This window comes from Taudactylus pleione, unplaced genomic scaffold (genome assembly GCF_031769625.1).
Source record: "Taudactylus pleione unplaced genomic scaffold, aTauple2 ptg000026l, whole genome shotgun sequence".
Lineage (NCBI taxonomy): Eukaryota > Metazoa > Chordata > Amphibia > Anura > Myobatrachidae > Taudactylus > Taudactylus pleione.
The window spans coordinates 12,277,703-12,299,529 of record NW_028284428.1 but is presented as its reverse complement, the minus strand read 5'-3'; the positions used below and the strand labels follow the sequence as shown (position 1 = coordinate 12,299,529).

The 21,827-nt window shown below is 40.8% G+C and overlaps 1 protein-coding gene and 1 pseudogene across 5 annotated transcripts in view; one reads left to right on the top strand and one right to left on the bottom strand.

Moving 5' to 3' along the window:
- Positions 1–21,827, top strand: part of CDKL5 (cyclin dependent kinase like 5) — a 423,438-nt gene that overhangs the window by 76,684 nt on the left and 324,927 nt on the right. The window lies entirely within an intron of this gene.
- Positions 4,811–5,407, bottom strand: LOC148539221 (phosphatidylethanolamine-binding protein 4 pseudogene; annotated as a pseudogene).

The window sequence follows — 21,827 nt, the reverse complement described above, 5'->3', positions numbered from 1 at the left end:
GACATCCGATACAACCAATTGATCTTCGTTAGCTAGGCAACACTGGGACCCTCATTATATCCAAAGAGGGCCATATGATTTCATAATTGAGAATTCTTTGGTGCCTCTGGATGTTATGAGCACAACTTTATGGGTTTAATCTTACATCATGTTCTTGAGATGGTCATTGCTCCATAATTTAAGAACTAAAATTGTTGGGGAGTAAGATAAATATTTGGATATTTGTTGTTGCAAATCATTTAGCCATAAATACACGTATTGAGATATGAATGGATATTGTGTCAAATTTAGCTAACATACAGTAATTAACTATACTATTTTGAATTCATATTTGTTGTTTTGTTTATTTTATTTTATAAAGCCAGTGCCTTAATATTTATTTATCTTTTAGATTGGTCACTCAAGAATACATTATATTTTCTATTGTATTAATAGAGGTACGTGTATCTGTGCTGCTGATTGCCTGTTTAAACAGGGTGAGCAACTGTCAACAATGTTGCTATTGCCTTATATTTAATAACGTGTATTATGTAGTCTTACTGTTTGTGCTTAATATTATAAAACTGAACCTGCTTTTGGAAATTGTTTTTAAAAATATTTATTTAAAAAGTATGATGACTAGGGGAATTTGTAGGAGTTCCTCTGCTATGTGCATGAGCACAAAGCTTTTATGTAATTCAGATGTGTTTTAAGTTTGTTTTTCCCAGTTCTTGTGTTAAAGTGAATGAGTGAGCTCTATTTACTTTGTGCGTTTTTACCATGGCCTTCTATGCTTGTTATATTATTTACTTTATTTGAAGCATTGACTCATATCATTACATGTTTATTCATTTGTTAAGATCTTAGAAATTTCTATAATGCAACTGAGATTTTGTACCTTTGAATCTGGTTACAACAGTTATATTTATAAAATATTCACAGATCAATGAATAAACAACTCTACTAGTTCTAGTACATCAGGTATGCGTGCAGAGTCGGCCCCAGGCATAGGCAAACTAGGCAAATGCCTAGGGCATTTGGAATGCCTAGGGGCATGCATTCCAAGCCTAGGGCCAGCTATGGTTGACAGCAGGGAACTGCGGGACAGGGATGGCCTGACGGCACCTCTGCTCTTGCTGTCCTACCACAATCGAAGCTCTCAGCTAAGCTCCGATCGGGCGGCAGCTCATTCAGCTGCAGGAGCGGGAAGCAGAGACAGTGGGGGCAGTGGGCAGTAACAAAAAATCGCTGTTGGAGGAGGCATGCCCAGTCACAGCAGCTCCTCCTCCCATGGACCTTTACAGAGTCCAGCAAGCTGGGCCTGTCTGCAGGTAGACACAATGCTCTTGCTGGCACAGGGCACCAAAATGTCTAGTTGCAGCTCTGTGGATGAGGATTGCAATGGATGAAGGGTGATGGATGTTGCTGGCTGCTGTTGTGATCTGTACTGCTGGTTGGTGGGTGCTGTGCTAGGAGAGGGGTGCTGTGTCAGAGGCGGTGCTATGGGGCACCACCCAAAATTTTGCCTAGGGCATCAAACTGGTAAGGGCCGGCTCTGTATGCGTGTGCGGAATTTTCAATATACACCACAGTTTTGGTTTATTAAGATAATTGTATCGGGTCCTCTCTTATCCATCCAAGTTTCAAACCATTGTGTTGAAAGAAAACACTTAAGAATTTGTATTCTTATGTTTGGGGACAGAATTTCCGATGAAACTTTCCCATGTATTGAACAATTGTTTCACTCGTTTTTCTTTTTGCAATGATGCCTCCACCCATTCCATTCGAAAGATCTAAAACAATTTTACCCTAAATAAAGACATCGTTGGAGGAGAGTCGTTTATCCACATATGTAATACACTCTTACGAGCTGCCAAGGACACAGCTAATAATAGCTTTTTTGGACCTTTTTGAATGCGAGACCCTTCCAGCAAAATCCCAAGGGTTTCCCATTTTGAAGATAATGGAAAAGGGCTAACTAGATGTCGAACCGTGAATTACCACACCTTTTATAATATAAGAGCACTGCCAAAGACAGTGATATAAACCGGCCATGGGGGCCTTATATTTCAGACACCTATGATCTTATGATAGACAAATTAAAAAGCGCCTTTTGGGGGATGTATATGTTCTATGAAATAAATGATAAAACATTTCTGTATATGTGATTGCTGGAATTACACGTGAAGAATTTGCCAAAGAGCTTCATAGTATTTCAATTGTAAAATTAGGAAAATGATCCAAACACTTCATAATACCCGTTGATACTTTTGAATAATCTAATGATGAGTGTAACACACTATAATGGATAGATATAACCTTTTGGGGAGGGAGTGACCTCTGCAGAAGCTGGTTGAGCGGGTTGGACAGGTCCTTTAACATTAACCGATGTGCAATAGAACTAACATAGTGTTGAGCTTGCAAAAATGCCAAGTTGTGTGAGGTAATAATTCTTTGAGATGATCTAGCCTGTGCAAAAGTAAATGGTTTGCCAGTGAGCCTGTCCAACAGCTGCTCCACACTTTGATTCCTTCCAGATGCCACTGGGTAAAAGGATAATCTGCCATAACATTTTGAATATCTGGGTTTTGTAATAAGGGCTTTTCTATGCTTCTGATTTTCTAGCTAGGAAAGTGCAGCGGTCAAGAACTGCCATATGATCACATTAATTTAGATACAACAGAAATGGGTACTTGTCCACTTTTGGGACCTCCTAGAGTCGAGGTTCAAGTGACAAGTACAGTGGAATCCATTTGAGAGTCTGGAGGGTGGGGTAATGATTATGCAAATGACACCCTCGGCACTAGGAATGGCCAAATGTAGGGCAGCATTGTATGGATACATTTTGCCACCATCATTATATGCCTTGCAGTGACAGGTAACCATAGTTTATAAATCATTAGATAGCTGAGCCACATTAGCCAGCTAGTTAGCGCATGTGCAAAGGATCACTGTACCGAGTCTTGTTTCTCAAACATCTGGAAAATATGAGGAAAAACTTAAGCAATGAAGCAAAGTGATGGTGGCAACTATCGCTTACATAGAATCATATGAGGGAAAAACATTGCCATCGGATAAAAAACATTGATGAGTTTCCGATTGCCATCCCTACCCTGCACTACCCCACTGGACCATCAAGCGGCAAGCGAGAAACTATCAATGAGCATGAACATGATTGGGTATGTTTCTTGCTAAAGAGATTCTTTTTAGAGAACATTTCATAAAAAAAAACTGTCACAGAAAACAAGGCTTGCAAAGGCTTTCATTATAATACTTTGATGGTCAATATTTCAAACCACAGTTCAGTACTCACCCACTGATATTAAGCTGTTAATTAACATTTCCACAGAACCCTGGTGCTAGTGTATCATCTTTTCTATACTGAAAATGGAATTCCTTGCACAGGGATTAATATGAACTGGAGGGTATGTAGTTATGAGACCGGTGGACACATGGCCGCCGGTCTCAATACCGACAGTGTAATCCCGGCAAGGGATCTAGCATAGGCATCAAAATACCGACACCTATGTTAATCCCGATGCCGGACCGATCGTCCAACGCCGGGGGTAAGTATCCACGTAGTCGGGGATGGGGGGGTTAGGTTTAGGGACCCTCCTGGGGGGACTTAGGGTTAGGCACCCCCCTGGGGAGGGTTAGGTTTAGGCTAGGGGAAGAGGGGGTTAGGTTTAGGCACTAAAGGGTGAGGTTAGGCTTAGGCACCCCCCGGGAGGGTTAGGTTTAAGGTGCGGGGAAGGGGGGCTAGGTTTAGGCACTAACTGGGGGAGGTTTGGGTTAGGCACTAAGGGGGGAGGTTAGGGTTAGGCACCCTAAAGGTGGGTTAGGGTTAGGGGGGGAGAGGTTTAGGAATATTAAACTTACCTCCGCTGTCGGGTTCTCCTCCATCAGGCTGCCGACATCGGGATTTGAACCGCCGGCTCACGTCCGGCGGTCAAACATACTGAGGTATATTCAAACTTGTTTTGCAAAAGTTAAGTACTGCTATTACAGTTAAATTAATGGGCAATTTGTATCATGTGTTCCCTGCACATAAATGGAGGCAAATTAGAACAATTGTATCTTTATGGATTATACAAACAAGTGTTTTCAGCTGTCCTTACTACAGAGTTTAATACAATCTATTTAATTAAGAGTATAATTTACTTCTTATTAGTTTCAATTCATATTTTTAGTCTAAATGGATCTGGAATTTCAGTACGCATGGTGTTTTTATAAGATTTACAGATTGTGTTTGGTGTGTTTAGTTTTATGAGACTCAGCTGTATGGTACTAGGGTAAATATAGCCTGGTATTACTTTCCTGGAAACTCACTAATTTTGGGTAGTTCAACTGAAAGCAGTAGGCTTTGGCTGTGTGACGAAGGGCAAAATGTGTTCTTTTGGCAGAGCCCCAGCTATCAAATCATGTAATTATGTCCCACACTGACTCCCTCTCTCTGAGATGTTCTGGAAGGGAAGGTCCAAAATATGGATAAGTATGACATAGTTATTAGGTCTCATTTCATAACATTGCATTTATAGTTAACATTTTCATTAGACCATAGATTTCAATAAGACACTTGTTGTTATTGTTTAACTTGCACTAGCAAGATGCATTAGAAGCTGATTGATTGCTGTGGTTCAGTGCAAAAGTTTTTCTTAAAACGACTTCTATTGCTCCAGCATATTAAATAGTGAAAAAAGTCAAGTGGAACTGCTCTGGTTGAAACCACTTTTAATCAATTAATTAGGTGTTTACCGTTAATAATCTTCCAAACATTTAAACCTGTTACTGGAATTCAAGTTTCAATTTAAAACTGCATGGTTAGGGAATCCTACGAGAAGAGGTGTATGACCATGAACTGAGAGGTGGCCACAGGATCAGCCAAGCTGGACCGTTGGACAAATTCAATAACATCCCAACTCTCACGAGACTCCTCGCCAGGGAGGAGGGAAGGAGAATATTCTGCATATTGCATGTAGAGTAGGAACTGGTATCTGTGATATCCCGTTTGTGCTGGTACATTTGGTCGATGGTAAGATGATACAACATTTCCGGTTACATCTTTCCCTCTAAGGAGAACATAACCTGGTATATCAGTGACCAACCAGTGTCTCCAGAATCTGTATATTGGTGTGAATCTGCTTGGAACATCTGGATCCACCATAATCAAGGTATACATAATTTCTGGCTTGGCATTGTCATATTTGATCCATGGAGGTCCCCAGACTTGGGTCAAGCTCCTAGAGTAGTCCAAGCAGTTTGGTATATAAATACAGGAGACATCACCCATCTTAGGGTATATTACATAAAGATCAATACTGCAGAAACTGGCATCATCGCCAATGAGAGGTTCAAAGTCACATGAAACAGGTCTACAGGAAGTGATGGATATAAGTGGAAACAGGAATCCAAACCATAACATTGACATTCAGACAAGTACTGTTCCGGGAGTCACCACCATGTGTTCTGGCCAATGAGCTTGTCTACAGTTCCCTGATGCTTAGCCCTGATGCTGTGTTTGATTCTATATCTGTGATGTCATAATTACTCTAATTAGAATGCAGCTTCAACTAGCTCTATGTCGTTTCCAATGGCTTATAGTAGAACTATATGCAGTGTATAAAATGAGAGTGTTTAGCATTTTTGCATTAACACTTGCTTTTCTAAAGCAGAAAACCTGGACAACCACATGACAGTAGTTTTTAGAGGAGTTGTCTAATTTTTTGACATCCATCCAGTCACAGAGTTGCTCCAAAGATTTTTAAGTGGCATAGAACGGACTGTATATATAAGCCACAACACAGAGAGTAATATTCTAACAACGGTGCTTTGAATAAAGATGTCATGTTACTTTTAATCTATTGTATGTTAATCACCATTTTGCTTTTATTTTCAAAATGGTCTATAGAGCAGTGGTTCCCAAATTTTCTCAGTTTGAGGCACCCTTAGGGTTTCCATAATTATTTCAAGGCACTCCTAAGCCAAAATAATTACAGAGCAGTCCTGTTTTTTTAAGTAATTGGGTCAAGATAACATAATATTTATTTAAAAAAGAAAGAAAAACTGTGCTATTCTTACCAATTGCCCCCCTCCATCTCTCTCCTACTGCCCCTCCATCTGATTTCTCACAATGCACTGCATTGTAGGACCCCATTCAGCAACAGACATCCTCAGGATTCACTGTCTGTTGCTTTATAGTGACAGCTCTCCCCCTGCTCATCTCAACCCCCCGACCACTCCGCTCTACTCTGCGCCGCCAACCCCTCTCCCACCAGTGCAAACAAAATATTTTACACAAAAAAATATATGTAATGACCAGCCTTGGGGGCACCCTGGTGACTGTGCTGTGGCACTCCAGGGAGCCACGGCGCACAGTTTGGGAACCACTGCTATAGAGTACTAATGTCCTTACAATTTCAGTGCAAGAATGCAGTCTAATTTTCCCACATACAGTATTTGGACACCTAACCACACTCCATTTGCAGAGCCCCCCCCTCCCCCTCTATATCATGGTTTACACCCTATTGCCCAATGGAAATCAAGACTGTCACGCAATCACTGGGAATTTTGCGGGAGCTATGTATTTATCTCTAGCTCTCTCTTAACATCTTGATTTTACTATTGCATATTAATGGTATACTTAAGTGTCATTTGGTTCCTTACACAAACAACTGAAACCTCTTTTTGTCAGTAATACCTCTTTTAGAGCGACAAAACTCTGTGATGATTGCTGTTCTTATCGCCATCCCAACGAAGTATTTTAAAAAGTGGGAGGCACATATAGAAACCGTTGTAATTCCTACACTGTTCACCTGATTTGGATGTAATTACCCTCAAATTAAATCTGAAAGTCTGCAGTTAAAGCACATCTTGTTTGTTTAATTTCAAAGCCATTGTGGTGGTGAATAGAGGCCAAAATATGAAAATTCTGTCAATGTCCCAATATTTATGGACCTGACTGTAAATACACGTGCTACATTAGTCAATAAATATATAGTGAAATAAAGTACATAAAATAATTAGTTTTAGCTTCCAGAATTAGCTTTAAAACAATTTATTCACATGTATAAAAAAAGAAGGGTCACTTGATGAAGTCCTAAGTGGATGAAACATGTTGGGAAGCTGCCTCCTCCTACCTTATGAACTTTGAACTGTTTTATCAGATAAGCTTTTTTTAAAAAATAATTCTTATTACTTTTAAATATGTAATTTATTTTCCTCTGTATTTTTATGACTGACCTATAGTTCTGTGTAAGCTTTTTATGGTATTTATTAAGTACATTAATTATCTGAAGCTGTATGAAACAACAAAAGGATTGTTTATATATTTTGCACAGCACATTGCACTTTTCAGCACTGTTTGCATTATTGTAGATTAACTAGCTGCTGCTATAATTAATCTGTGCGGATTTATTGATTTTGATTTTGTTGATATATGTTTGGCCCTTTTTTTTTATACATGTGAATAAATTGTTTTAAAGCTATTTCTGGAAGCTAATACTAATTATTTTATGTACTTTATTTCACTATATATTTATTGAATAATATAGCACGTATTTATATTGCAAATTTTGTAACTTTATTTCACTAAGCAAGTTGATATAGATTACCTATGGTTTGTTTTTTCAACACGCCAGTCACTTGGATTGACTATATGTAAACATAATTTAACCTGTGGGCAATTGACCCAATGTCCTACTTCAGTTAGGCTAGCTGACACCTGACATTTAAAGGGAGTGCGGTGCCACACACATTTATAACAGTCTTGTTGTATAGAGTGGACATTTATTGGGTTGGCGCCTTTACCATATATTTATTTTATATATATATATTTATTTAACATAATTAGTATCTTCCCCTAGCTGGATATCAGTAGAAGATTTCTTATCAAACAGGGCACTCACCACCATAGGTTGCTTACAAAAAAGTCACTTTTTAAAGTGACTTCTATATCAGCAACTCATGGTGAAAAATATTCTGCTTGTAAATAAATCTTTTACATACACACACACACACATACACACATACCTATATATTTCATGTTAAGACTGATCGATTTATATACTAAATCAGTGATTCCCAAACTTTTTTGAATCAAGGCGCCCTAGAGGTTCAGGAATATTATCACGGCACCCCTAAGTTTAAATTTGTTATTGAGAAAATCAGAAAAAATATGTAGTAATGTGAAGTAAATAGTGCTTACCGGTTATCCTTAGGTTCAGTAATGTGGTGGTGGACAGGTTTGCTCTTCTGTTTGTCCACATATTTACATTACACTGACCATAAATAATTTGATTTGCTGCTGGACCACCAATCTGAGGCACCCCTTCAAACAGGGCCAGAATAACAATGGGGCGGACGGAGCTGAAAATAGGCCCACACCGCCAAGGAATATATGCTGAAGACAGGAAAAAATGTTTTCCTGTCACCAACAGCGGCTGTCCGAGGTCCTGCCCATTCAACCCATAGCCCCAACAACCAGCTCGTCCTCTACCCCCGCCCACCCGGAAGAACCTCCCAGTCCTCCGAGTTCTGGCCACCAGACATTCAAAGAGCGGTGCAGTAGAAGGCTTTGCTTCACAAGCCCTCCCTGCATTGCGTAGTGTGCCTAAGTTCCTTCTCTTTGCTATGTGACGGCACGTCGCGTGATGTCACATAGGTGCCGCTGCTGCACAGGGCTCTACGTAGGTGGGTACCGCTGCCGCCATTGAGCCCATGGCGGACTGAGAAGGCACTGATAACTGAATCTTCCTGACTTCTGGAGCGCTGTCTGTAGTTGTACTGCTGGCAGCACCTGTCAGTAGGGAGACCTTCCTGTCAGTGGGGAGCAGACCCATGGAAAGTGTAAGGCTGCAGGAGGAGTCGATGCCGAGGAACAGAGAAGAGAGAAGAAGGTAAGTGAACTTCGGGGGTGGAAAGAGCAGAACACTGAGAAAGGGGGGCAGTGAGCAGCACTATAATGGATACAGAAGGGGGGGCCTAATAAGGAACACAGAAGGGGGGCCTAATAAGGAACACAGGGTGGAATATAATAATGGACACGGGGACACATGATAATGGACACAGAGGTGAAAGAACATAATAATGGACACAGAGGGGGGGACACATGTTAATTGACACAGAGGCAAAAGAACATAATAATGGACACAGAGGGGGGAACACATGTTAATTGGCACAGAGGCGAAAGAACATAATAATGGACACAGAGGAGGGGACACATGATAATGGACACAGAGGCGAAAGAACATTATAATGGAGACAGAGAAGGGGGAAGGGGGACACAACAGTACATACAGATGAGGAGGTAGCACAATATAGAACATACAGATGAAGTCAGGAGCACAACACAGAACATACAAATGAGGGGTATCAGAACACAACATGCAGATGAGGTGGTGAGGGGGTATCACAACACAGAACATACAGATGAGGGAGTATCACAATATAGAACATAGAGATGAGGGAGTATCACAATACAGAACATACAGATGAGGGAGTATCACAATACAGAACATACAGATGAGGGAGTATCACAATACAGAACATAAAGATGAGGGAATATCACAACACAGAATATACAGATGAGGGAGTATCACAATACAGAACATACAGATGTATGTCTGTTATGTGGTTGGGGTATGATGGTGAGAGAGGGGTATATCAGTGTGTCAGTTACAGGGTCAGGGAGTGTTGGTGACAGTGATTACAGATGGTGAAATATGGGATTGTTGAGTGATAGTGAATGACGGGTATTTCAGTGTTTAAGAGATGGTATCTATGAGTGGTAGTGGGTAGGAGGTTCTGTATACAGCATTAATTGATGGGTGACAGGTATTTCAGGGAGGGGGGTAAGGTAGTGTAGTACAGGCAACAATACTTACACCTGTGCCTGCACAAAGGTGACCACTATCGGCCTACCAAAACATGTGTGGGGAGAGAATGGTTGAAGGTAGGTGCTACCTATGCCCATTAAGGTGCTAGCCACACCCCCTGTACAGACCACTCCCCACAGCACTGGTCAATGCCCACCCCTACATAATTAGTCACACCCCTGTGACATTGGTCACACCCCTACGGCAGTATAACGTAGACCCTTGGTACATTTCAGCTCCAGCCCATGTGGACCTTAATCTGGCACTGCCTGCAAGTGTCCCAAGGCACCCCAGGGTGCCACTGCTCACAGTTTGAGAACCACTGTACTAAATAATTTTGTAAGACTGCCTAATCACATTAGTGTCAGAGCCTCAACAGGACAGCCTTAGAGGAGGAGGACTGGCTGCCGGGGCAAGAATGGGAATGGGATGGGGAGTTAGGACTGAGCCGTGATGGGAAGGGGGATCAGGACAGAGCCATTAAGGGGGAGGAGGATAGAAGAGAGGAGACAGGGCCAGCCATAGAGAGTGAGTGGAGTCACGGGGGGGGCAGAGACTGAGATAAACTAGTAGGTCCTGAACAGTAGAAAAGGATGAAACACATTGGGTATATAGACCTGTAATCCTCAATTACACCTTGTCTCAGATAACCCAGATTTTTTATTGTTTACATGTATGGATATTTATATTGTTTGTGTATAATGAAAGGTTCGATGTGAACATACTATACTATTGGGAATCTATATTTTCTGCTTGAGATTGTCTGTGGAGTAGTGGATGCTCCGGGATTACAGATGAATAAGTATAACACTAGTTGACTACTCATAATATATCTGGTATGCAGTTCTGTATTGCATATTTGCACATGTATAAAAATATTCTGGCACAGATACACAAAGGATTTTTGCTGACCATGTAGTGGTATATTTTTTACATGAATTGCTGTTGACAGGTGGTGGTGAGATTTTTGGACTTTGCACTTTGGCAGTATTGCACTTTTATTGATTATTGATACCGAATTACGCTATGCACTTTCTTTTGATGTCATCTGATGACACTGTAACTAGAGGAAGACTGAGACAATGGTTTATGCAGATTATCTTGTCTAATTTATATAATTGGTGCGCGTACTATTTTGCTATTCTTGTGAAATTGTTAACACTGAAGGTGTTTTTTCTTACACTTTGTCATATTTTGAATTTCTTTAATAAAAAATGTTTTCGAAGAAGCTACATTGAACAATACCTGAGAGAAGCTTTTAATATTCATATCTTTTAAAGATGTGTAATAGCTATTTTCATTTTGCAGTGTTTTTTTTTTAAATGTTTGAATCTGAAACTTAGCCTGTGTGCTGTGTTACAAATAAGATCTGGAAACACCGTAAATGTCTCTTTTCAGAGCTGAAATTTCAGTGCACATTCTGCATATAAATTGGCTATTTCCGTCAGCATCTGTTCAGAGCTTGCCTCCTACACTGTAATGTAATGTGTTTAATTCAGTGAGTTCCTCCTTATCTCTGTTCCGATGATTGCATATTCAGACCCTAGAACATATGGTATAGGCTAAGTAATTGGTCTCTAACAAGCTGAGGGCTTTTTTATTCCTTTAAGATACGTTAAAGAACATTTTGTTTTTGTTTTTTTTATTTTTATTACTATACCATTGTTATTTTATTCCATTGTTATTTTATTCCAAGCTAACCAAAAGATTGGTGAAAGTTATTTCTGGTCAATATGTAGCAGAGCACATATTCCTCACGGCACTGACTGGATCTACCCAGGCCCTCCCAATCATTATAACAGTGTTCTAAATAGGAAAGTTAAATAAGACATTAGATTCAATCAATTAAGATCACCTTGGATCTCATTTAGGGGCATATTTATTATTAAAAGCGCTCTGCCCCTGAATATTTATATTCCTTAACGTCGCAATATTTTTTCCAAGCTATGTATTAAGGTAAAGTCACCAGGACACAGACTCCGATAAGAGCTCGTCCCTATCACTAAGAAGTCAGGTGAATGCTTATGTTATCATTTTATTTACGAGTTCGGATATCCAACTAATTAGCATTCTAGATGGTACCGTTTTGCACTTTAGCAAAACAGTGTTGTGCTACATGAAGGAGGTGGGGGGGGGGGGGGGCAAATGTAAAATGTTAGCTCAAATGTAGAGCCGGGTGAGGAATACATCCTACCTCAAGTCTAAATCTCATTGCAAAAATAAGTTGTCCCATTCTTTGCGTGCTCCATGCACGCAGTATTTTCTTTGCATGCACAAAAAAGTATTTGAATCCTTGGCATTTTGACATGGCTTGTCCATGTAACGTCAATGAGTTTAGGTCCAAAGCCTTCATTGTATTTCTTTTTGTGGAGAAATGGGAATATAGCACATTTTTATAGCACATTTTATTTTGTTTTGAACATGTATCACTACTAGCCGATATGGCTATTGAATAGATAATCTATAGATTGTAAGCTTGCAAGCAGGGCCCTCTGACCTCTATGTTTGTCTGTTATTACCCTGTTTTGTTCTATAAATGTTTCCAATTGTAAAGCACAACAGAATATGCTGCGCTATATAAGAAACTGTTAAATAATTAAAATAAAGGCTCACTAATGTGCTTTAGCTTTCAAAACGGATACATGGCTATTCCTAGCCAAGAAGTATTGTTTGGATCTCTGGGTGGGTCTGGAAACAAAGTAGCAATAAGAATGTGGTTGGAGCTGACAGCTACGAGTTGCAAGAAAGCATAAGATCGGAGGTGGGAAGTAGCATAACTATTACAAATAAAAAAAAGCAGGTTAGTCAGGCTTTGGAAACCGATGGGATCCATGACGGATAGACAGCCGTTCCTTGGCAAAACTGTGCAGTTCTTAACAGAAATAAGGGGTTTTGTGTGGTTTTGTGCCTGGTGATTATATGCATGTATTGAGGGAAAATCAGGATTGTGTTTTTGGATCTAAGGTATGGTTATGTTATGCAGCTGAGGCAAATCCGACAGGAAAACACAGAAATCTCTCTTCATTTGTTAGGTAAGCTGTGGGGTTGAATGCCAAACACAGTGCTATACAAAATGCTTCGGCGGCCATGAAGTGTTTAGATAGAAGAAAGATTTTAGTATTGTCTAAGTGATTTAAAAAAAAACACACTATAAAGGTAGCACAGCATAAGTGTTATGCATATCGGCTGATTGTATTTCTGGACAGGGATTGTGGCTACAGCATTACAGGAGGGTTAGGTCATAGTAGGTGTTACCACACCTCTGGCTGGAGACTTTCACATAAATCCACCATTTTTCTTGTGTTATTATGGAAATACCTCCAAATCGGAAAGGATATCCTGATCACAGGATGGCAGTACATAAGTCACTCTGGACTGTCCTGACAAAATCGGGACGAATGGAGCACACAAACCTCAATAAGCACACCTCTTTAAATCCCAAGCCTCACCACCTTCTCTGCCCATGCCAGTCATGGTTCTTAAATGAGATTAGGCAGGTATGATTTTGACTTGAGCAGCAGCTGTATCTAGATGTTCACTGTCTGAATGCAAGTTGATGGTTAGTGAAGGATTTCATAGCGATAAAAGCAAGAAACGTTGTCAGAGTTCAAACATTTTATTTGTGTTAGAGATTAGTATTAAAGGTGGCACAACTGCAAATGTTTAATGCCTCAATAATTAGTTTATTCTGATTGTTCTTAATAGCATTGACCAGATGTCTAGCTCGGGATGTAGTAAAAATGTTGACATTTAAAATGTTGACATTTATAATGTCGTCATCACACTGTTGACCGTTATTATGTCAACATTGTTAAAATGTTAACATTGTACATGTTGGCATGTGCAGAACGCATTATGTATGTTGACAAAATATACCACAACTGTCTAGCTCAGTGGTTCTCAAACTCGGTCCTCAGGACCCCACACAGGTCACGTTTTCCAGGCCACCTAACAGGTGCACAGGTGTAGTCATTACTCTCTGACACATTTTAAAAGATCCAGGTGGAGTTAATTATTTCACTTGTGATTCTATGACGAGACTTGGAAAACATGCACTGTTTGGGGTCCAGAGGACCGAATTTGAGAACCTGTGGTCTAGCTCTTAGTTCATTTACAAGCAAAGTGTCTGCTTTGTCACCCTACTTTCAAACTGGGTACACATTAGACGACTTTTTGAACAATTTGGATTATTCCGATGGATCGGAACCCCAAATGTTTCAAATCGTCAAGTGTGTACGCACTATGGGCGCCCCAGTGGCATTGTCCGTCGCATCTTTAGGTCGCCCCTACATGCATCTCAATCTGACAATCTCGTTAACGATTTCCCGCAAATCATGCACTGTGAATGCACTACCGGATGACCAGGTGATATGTTAACAATATATAGTTAATGAACTAATCACCAAACAATGCAAGATATATAATTCGAAATCGGTATGTAATGCCGGCTGTCAGGATGCCTCCTGTCAGAATACCGACAGCGGCATCTTGATGCATGGCGTCCCGACAGGAGTCGGGTAAGTATACTTAACCTCCCCCCTTCTCTTCCTAACTATAACCCTCGCTTTTTGTAGCCTAACCCTAACCCTCCCCACCCAGCACCCTAACTCTAACCTTCCCCGTTAGTGCCTAAACTTAAGTCTCCTCCCTTCGTGCCTAACCATAACCCCTAAAATATAAACAAGCAGAGGTTATATATCCTTGCATCAATATTGTCCACAAAATTAAGTTTATGTTCTCTGGTCCTGAATACTCTTCCACAAGTAAGTGTCTCTTTAATAGGACCAATGATGCTCAAAAACAATAAAAATAGAAAAAGAGAACAAAACAAAAAATGTATCAGTGAATATACTTCAACTTTTGATAATAGATAATAATGGAAGAGAGGGCACCCGTATTTTTTATATATAAAGAAAGACAACGAACTACCACTTTCAGTGTTCACACACAGGAATAGAATGATGATGCTCACTTTATGCTTACATAGAAAAATGTAATAATCCTCCTATAAAGGTTTCTTTGTCCTGTGTAAGTAAATCACCTTATATCCCTGGAAATAAAGTGTCGTACCATATGGTTATTTACATTAAATCTTACATAAATTTGTATACTTGTACTCTTATAAAGGTTTCTTTGGGACCTCTTTATGTATCCATAGTCACAGGAAAACCATGTAAATAAACATATGACACCTTATGATGCAGATTTTCCAAAGATAACTTTACTACATTCCAAATATTAAAACAAGGTAAGGTAACTTCATGCCAGATGATGGAACAATGATCGACATACCCATAAATAGCAACATACAGTAGTAGTCTGGGTACTTCTAATGCGGCAAAGGTTCTGGAGCTGCTGGATTGTGAAGTAGTTGTTATCACCCTCATCACTCCTCAGACATGTTTCAACACAAGCCGTGTCTTTCTCAAGGTGCAGTGACCATTGAATCATCTGGAGTTTAAATAACCCCAGACCAGAAGTGCAAACCCGTCAATCTTACCCTTAAAAAAACTATAACTCTATCAAGTAACATACCTCCCAACATGACCCTCTCCAGGAGGGACACAATGCTCTGGTCCTGGACTTCCCTGGTAATTTATGATTGGTGGAGGTTCCAGAGATGTGGCTGCAGTACAGTCCAAAATTCAAATAGGCATACCTCCCAACATGACCCTCTCCAGGAGGGACACAATGCTCTGGTCCTGGACTTCCCTGGTAATTTATGATTGGTGGAGGCTCCAGAGGCGGGGCTGCAGCACAGTCCAAAATTCAAATAGGGAAGTCACACCAACTGCCAGTGAGTCCCAGCCAGTGATGTTGGCAGTGTGTGAAATGACAGTTGGTGTGACTCCCCTATTTGAATTTTGAACTGTGCTGCAGGCCCGCTTCTCACCAGGGAAGTCCAGGACCAGAGCATTGTGTCCCTCCTGGAGAGGGTCATGTTGGGAGGTATGAATAGGGGACTCACACCAACTGCCAGTGAGTCCCAGCCAGTGATGTTTGGCAGTGTGTGAAATGACAGTTGGTGTGGCTCCCCTATTTGAATTTTGAACTGCGCTGCAGCCCCACCTCTTACCAGGGATGTCCAGGACTAGAGCATTGTGTCCCTCCTGGAGAGGGTCATGTTGGGAGGTATGAAGTATGCAGCTAAACTGCATGTGCCACTCACAAGGGTGCTCGTGTGGTGGACCGCAATGTGAAGACCGGATAGCAGGACATATAAATATGTGTTCACAGCGAGGTGTAAACAAACGGGCTCCATTTTGTTCTTTTGTCCATGTCTCAATAAAGTTGTTTTAGAACATGTGATCACAGTTTACCAGGCATCGGATAAACAATAAAGTTTAGGCGATCCCCTGACCAGTATTTATAGAAGAATTCCTTCTTAAATAAACGATCACTATAATAACTCACAGCTGTAAGTATGTAATCAAATAAAGGGGCAAAAAAGGACTTAAAAGTGCCCAGCTTCTATACAAAAAATCCATTAGTACACTGACATAAAAGTTTACATAAAAACGACATTCTCTACTCTTTATATCACAACAAATACAAATTCTATGATGCATCTCTTTATTAAACATAACAATATATGGTCATATAGATATACAATAATAAATACAATATCTGAATATATAAATAAAATAAAAATACAAGTACATATATATAATCCATTTTAAAATTAAAAACATTTCACTGTGCGAATAAGACACAGTTGAAGGTAAAAATTTGCATGAAAAGACACTCAGTGCCACCGAGTTAGGAAAATGACAGTTGGGAGCTGATTGGCTGGAGCACCATTTATCATACACAGTGACATGTATCACTCATTTTGGTGATAAAACTCGTTAGTAAATGGGGGCCAATATATAAACAAGCCCTGAAAAGTATCAGTGTGTTTTCATCAACAAGATTGTTTACATTTGGATGTAAATCAATTTTATTGGACGCCCCTCAGATGTAGCAGTACACGTCCACTTTACCGCAGCACTAGTACTATAGGTGTTACTTTCACAATCTCCCTGAAATACTTTTTCAAAAGTAGGCAAATATGAACTAACACTAAAAATATGTTTAAAACATATATTTCAAATAGTTTATTAGTAACAGATGAAAATTGTAAATGAGCTGTCAATGCATGCAAAAATGAGTGCTTACTTTTAATTCACATTACTGGGTAACCATAAACCTGTTCAGGAACCAAATCATTTCCTGTTTGATTTGCTCAGAAGCAAACGTTCATATGCACAAACAGGATAATCAGCTGCTCCAAAGCCAGCAATCCGGAACAATTACCGTCCCATTAGTTATATGTAATCCTCTTGGCATATGCTTTCACCGAGTAATAAACCGAAAATAAAAAGAAGACCCCACTGTGCCACTGTGGAGTTCGCCAATGTGCTCAAGTAGTAGGGAAAAAAATGTTTCCTCAAAATCGTTCGCTGTTGATAATCAGCACTGATTCATAATATTTGTATCTTCAATATGCAATAAATATATTTGAAATAACTATGGCTTTCATTTTGTACTATAGCCCAGAATATATTTGCTATTTGCTTTAAAATAATTAGCAAGCCCACTGATTGGGCAGCAATTATTTCAGAGTCAAAATTCAATATACAGATGTGTCCACATACATCTGTCCTCCCTGTGCTACAAGTTGAACTACACATAACGCGTGAGTGCTGAGTGACTCGTAGCGCCAATTGTCTTTTCGTGTGACTTTTTACCTTCAAAGGCATCTTATTCGCACAGTGGTGAAAATAGACTGCATATGCAGCTTCTGCTGCTTAAAATTATATGTGGCATGCCTATGTTCTGTGTGCAACTGCGGGTGTATGTGCATGCAAAATGCTACGTTACAGTGGCAGCGGTGGTGACACTGTAACGTAGCATTTCGCATGCAGATATAACCGCAGTCGCACACATAACATAGGCATGCCGCATATCATTTTAATCAGATGCGTGTGCATTCTATTCACACCATTGTGCTAATAAGACACATTTGAAGGTCAAAAGTTGCACGAAAAAACGCTCAACGCTACTGATTCACGCCACGGCATGGCGCGACTAGTAGTGCTGTTTAACACGCAAAGAGGCTAGAAGTATGTGGATACATGTGTAGTAAGTCGCCACTCTGCAGTACAGGTTGAGTCTCCCATATCCAAACATTCCGAAATACAGAAAGCGACTGAGATAGTAAGGTGCCCATCCACTAGCAGACATGAAAACGATTGCACGATTACGACATTATAATCGTGCAGTCATTTGTCAGTCTGTGATGAGCCTACACTGAACAAGCAGTTGTTCAGTGCAGGCTCATCAATCATCTGCAAACATGCTCAACCTGACGTTATCGTCAGGTTGTCCAGCATGTTGGCACGATGATAGATGTCTAAACGACCAGCGGGCACGCGCATTACTGGTCATTTTAGACATTTTTGGAAACGATTTGGGATCGTTATCGTTCAATTGCTCAACATAATCGTCTAGTGGATGGGCACCTTAATTTCTGATGGTTCAGTGTACACAAACTTTGTTTACGGCATTAAATTCTTAAAAGTACTGTATAAAATTATTGTCAAGCTGTGTATATAAGGTGTATATGAAACATAAATTAATTTCTAGTATGTATACAACTTTGTCTGATGCTCAAAATTATTACAAATATTGTATAAAATTACCTGCAGGCTGTGTGTATAAGGTGTATATAATACATAAATGCATTCTGTGTTTAGATTTGGGTACCATTCCCAAGATATCTCATTATGGTATGCAAAAAATCCAAAATATTTCTGGTCCCAAATATTTTGGATATGGGTGGCTCAACCTGTAATCCCTATAGCAAATTGTTCAATTTGTCCTTTGAGTGAAATAACTTTACGGTACAGTTCACCATTGGAGTGTGTTATACAGTATGTGTTACTGTTGTGCCTAATAGCCTAATAACTGTGCCTCTGGCTCCTCTACTCTCTAATGAATTTGTTTCAGTTGCATAAATAATGATTAGTTTGTCTCTAATAGTGGCCTCATGGTCCCCCCAGATTTTTGACAATTAAACATCTTCAGTGATCCTGAGATCAAATAATGTCAGAGATGTCTTAGAGAAATTTGGTTGATATAAGTGTGGTTAAGTAAAAGTGAGTCATCTACTCTCCACTTCAAGCCCAAATGCAGAGCTTCCGGCAGGTTCAAATGGGCAGAGGTAGCCGTATAATCAGAGCATGAGATGGGAGTGATCCAGGCATTTTGTGGTTAGTTGAGTGCTGGCACAAATGAACTCAATACGAGTGTTAAACCTATGAATGTTGGGTTAATACATGTAATGTATATCCGCTGACAGATCCATGTTTAGATCTTCAAAAATTGTTCAAGTCAAATGACTTTCGTAGTGAATTAAGGGCCTGATTCAGCAAGGAACGCTATTCTGCTTACACACAACTGCATTGCTAATATCAGCGGTGCTATTTAAATGTGTGCATTCACATTACGTACGCAGCCTGCCATAAGGACGCCAACTTCCCCATACTCGCATCCGTATAGGGCAACATAGTGAAACAATCTGCAACTTCGAGTAACATCGGACCCATGCACACAGTTAAGGAAGCCCAGACCTCGCTCAGGAATTGCTAACTTCTGCGCACGCTATGAGACCTCAGGAGGTGTCAGGTTATGCAGTGGCTAATTTATGCATGCCCATGCAATGGCGTTGTATGCACTGGCATCCTGCGTTCGCCCGACCACCCCCCGTCACCACCCACAAATGGCACTTCCTGTCAATCACTCTGCTCTGGGTCTGCGTAGCCTCTGCAGACGCAGTTCCCATCGCAATTGCTAGTTCACGCACACACACTGCAATGCATATGCATGCGCAGTGCAAATTAATCAAACGATTGTGTGCGTATACGCAACTGCGTTCCTTGCTGAATCAAGCCCTAAGTCTATTGGCTTCTCATGATGGCCCCAGGTGACCTCCATGTATAGGATCTAATATGATACTAATTTGGGAAGTTCATCAAAGAATTTTGCATAAAATGTGGCATGTTGGGAATTTGCTGTATAAAGTGATGCAGTTGGAATTAGGAAACTTCCTTCAGAGTCTATGGGCCTGATTCAGAGCCGGTCGCTATTTGCGGTCGTTCGTTCCAAAAAAAGGGGTGGCTATTCAAATGAACCGTTCGCTCTTTGCGGTCTGTTCACGCCTCTATGTCTGAACGAGCGAACAAAACTTGCGGTCGTTTTTTGGATAACTACGCCCCCTGGCCGCTCGCATCCTACGTCATGTCCGCTATTTATTAGATTAATTGAGTACAGCTTATGAACTGCTCGCTATTCTTGTGGTTGGTTTTTCCTACCACAAATTTGCGAGCAGTTCTAACTATAAAATAACCCAGTGACGTGGTCAATGACGCTGCTGTATTAATTATGCACACCCATAAAACGCCCGTGTTGACCTTTAAGCATACCTGCATTCTGATCTCCACTCCACGTTTTCAAGCACCTTCCCCTGTTACCACCCACATACGCCTCCTCCTGTCACTCATGTTAGCAGGCATTCACTATTTAGCGATTTTCGGCTGCACCGACTGGTTCGCGCATGCGTATTACGATCCGTATGCATGCGCAGTTGGGCAAACATCGCTCGGAACGAACGAGCGGCCGCTTACGAGCGGCTCTGAATCAGGCCCTATGTTTTCAATGGAGCAAAAATAATATAATTTCATACTAGAATGGCGGTACCCAAAGCAGTGCGGTAGCTAGCACTCCTGGCGCCCGGTGCAGACCACGCCACCCCTGTATGATGTCACGTGGAGGGGCGCCGGGAGCGGGTGATTACAGCAATGCCCAGAGCATACTGAGGATGCTGTAAGGACAGCATTGTAAACATCTGGAGCATCCTAAGAACGCTCCAGATGGCACTGCTGCAGATATTCTGGTAGCATGGTGCCATTACAGGCACCCTGCTAGATGCAGGAGCTGTGGGTGAGCGGCGGTGCTGCTTATAGAGCACTGCGCTCTGTGCAGCCGCACCACTCGCACACCCCTACTTACGGCCCTGACCATAACATTTACAAGGGGCCAAAGCAAAAAAAAAGTTTTGTAGAACTGCCCCCCAATAAATGTGTTGTGTGGACTGATTAAATTAGTCTTCAGTGTTATGAAAAGGGACAGGAGTGATCAAAAGGTGGGAGAAACAGATTTGCATATCCCAACCCCCTGTTTTGTTATCGCTTTTTTCTTTCTTTATCCATCGTGTTTTTGAGTGAAATGCAATACAAATTAATATGCAAAAAAATTGGGGGAGCAACATGATGATATCCATAGTTCTGGGGGAGAAACATCATGATATCCATAGATCTGGAGGAGAAATATCATGATATCCATAGCTCTGGAGGAGAAACATTATGATATCCATAGCTCTCAAGGAGAAACATGATGAAACACATAGCTCTGGGGGAGAAACAGGATGATATCCATAGCTCTGGGGGTGAAACAGGATGATATCCATAGCTCTGGAGGAGAAACATGATGACATCCATAGCTCTGGGGGAGAAACATGATGATATCCATAGATCTGGGGGAGAAACATGATGACACCCATAGCTCTGGAGGAGAAACATTATGATACCCATAGCTCTGGGGGAGAAACATGATGACATCAATTACTCTGGGGGGAGAAACATGATGACACCCATAGCTCTGGGGGAGAAACATGATGACATCCATAGCTCTAGGGGAGAAACATGATGATACCCATAGCTCTGGAGAGAAACCCAATGATATCCATAAACCTGGGGGAGAAACATGATGATATCCATAGCTCTGGAGGAGAAACATGATGACATCCATAGCTATGGGGGAGAAACATGATAACATCCATAGTTCTGGGGGAGAAACATGATGATATCCATAGCTCTGGGGGAAAAACATGATGACACCCATAGCTCTGAGGGAGAAACATGATGATATCCATAA